Genomic DNA, 2140 nt, shown 5'->3' on the forward strand with positions numbered 1-2140 from the left:
GAAAGAGAGAGAGAGAGAGAGAGAGAGAGAGAGAGAGAGAGAGAGAGAGAGAGAGAGAGAGAGAGAGAGAGAGAGAGAGAGAGAGAATGAGTGAAAGAGAGAGAGAGAGAGAGAATTAGTGAAAGAGAGAGAGAGAGATAAAATTAGTGAAAGAGAGAGAGATAAAATTAGTGAGAGAGAGAGAGAGAGAGAGAATGAGTGAGTGAGTGAGGGAGGGAGAGAGAATGAGAGAAATAGAGAGAGAGAATGGGAATGAGAGAATGAGAATGAGGGAAAGAGAGAGAGAGAGAGAATGAGTGAGTGAGTGAGTGAGGGTGAGATAATGAGAGAAAGAGAGAGAGAGAATGAGAATTAGAGAAAAAGAGAGAGATAATGAGAATGAGAGAAAGAGAGAAAATGAGAGAAAGAGTTAAAGAGAGAGAATGAGGGAAATGGTTAATGGTTAAAAGCAAAGTAAATGTGCTAGACATCTAAGGTCATGTAGCACTATAGTTAATGTTAGTGAAGGGTTGTTGGGTTAGTGATTAGTTGTTAAAGCTAGGTTAAGGAATTGGTGAGTGAATGGGTTATAGTCGGATGAGGTAATGTAAAGAGTTAGATCAAGTGAAGGATATATATGCGTTTGAGGAAGGAAAACAGGTTGTCAAAGCAGAAAGTGTGAGATTCTTAGTAAGGATGTCTGATAAGTTGGGATGTCTATGAAGGGAGGATAGGTGGGAGAAAGTAGAGGTACGAACTGCTTCAAAACGTGGGCATGACAATATAATATGTGGGACTGAAAGAGGAACATTATATAAGGGACATAGGGGTGGATCGGATTGTGACATCATATAGGAGTGTGTTAGACAGGTGTGGCCAATGCGTAAGCGGGCGAGAGCCGTCTCCCAACGTCTGTTCCGATGGAATGGAGCTGACCAGGAGGAGATTGACAGTTTTACAGTATGTAATTTATTAGTGTGGAGACTTGAGCAAAAAGATTGCCATGATTATACAAGAAGGTCTTAAAGTGTGGGTAATAATCCGTGGCAGGGATATGTGAGAAACGTGGTTGGTTTGATGTGGACATAGCAGCGTAGCGTGCTAGAGTATCTGCCTGTTCATTGCCGGGGATTCCAACATGGCTGGGTACCCAGCAAAATTTGATTGTTTTATGACGTGTGGACAGGTAGAACAACCAGTTCTGGATCTTACAAACAAGGGGGTTGGTCGTGTATATTGACTTTATGAGAGTTAGTGAGTTACGGGAGTCAGTAAAAATTGTATAAGAGGAAGAGGGGAGTGAGTATATGTGTTTTAAGGCAAAAAGGAGTGCATACAGTTCTGTAGTAAGGACACTGGATTCAGGAGGGAGGGGGTATTTGAAAGTACGAGTTGGGAAGATTACTGCAAAACCAGCACCGGAGGTGGTTTTGGAGCCCTCAGTGTACACGGGAATACTGGAGGAATGAGTGGAGGCATGGTCAAGGAAATGGGTGAGAAGGATAGTAGGAGGAATATTTGATGTTGGTGGGTCAGGGTAGACAGAGGAGCAAATATGGGGGCAACGTATAAGCCATGGAGGGACTGAATCAGAGGACGGGAGGGGTCGGAGATGGGAAAAAAGGGGAATGGGAGAGGAGGGTATCCATGCGAGTGGAGAAAGGAGTAGGTAAACGTGGAGAAGAAGCAAACGTAGGAAGTAGGGATCGTGGGATAGTTTAGTGAGGGGAAGTTGGTGGAATCGAGCATAACATAGGAGAGAGAGAAGGGCACGGCGTCGAGAGAGAGATGGTATGCCTGATTCAGTGTACAGGCTCTCAACTGGAGAGGAGCGGAAGGCTAAGCGAAGACCACAGTGATGGATTGTATCAAGATGAGCAAGGAGAGAAGTTGAGGCAGAGGAGTAGATATGGCATCCATAATCAAGAGTGGAGAGGATTAAGGTGACATGAAGATGAAGGAGAGTTTTTCGATCTGAGCCCCAGGATAAATGGGATAGGGTTTGTAAAATTCGGAGACGGCGGCAAGCTTTTTCTTTGATGTAAAGAATATGTCTCGCCAGGATAGTTTGAAGTCAAAAATGACGCCTAGGAATTTAACGGTGTTGGAGTGGAGTGTCATATAAGAAAAGTGAAGGTAGAGGACCTACACGTGTGCGAGA

The sequence above is a fragment of the Penaeus chinensis genome, chromosome 35 (genome assembly GCF_019202785.1).
Source record: "Penaeus chinensis breed Huanghai No. 1 chromosome 35, ASM1920278v2, whole genome shotgun sequence".
Classification (NCBI taxonomy): Eukaryota; Metazoa; Arthropoda; class Malacostraca; order Decapoda; family Penaeidae; genus Penaeus; species Penaeus chinensis.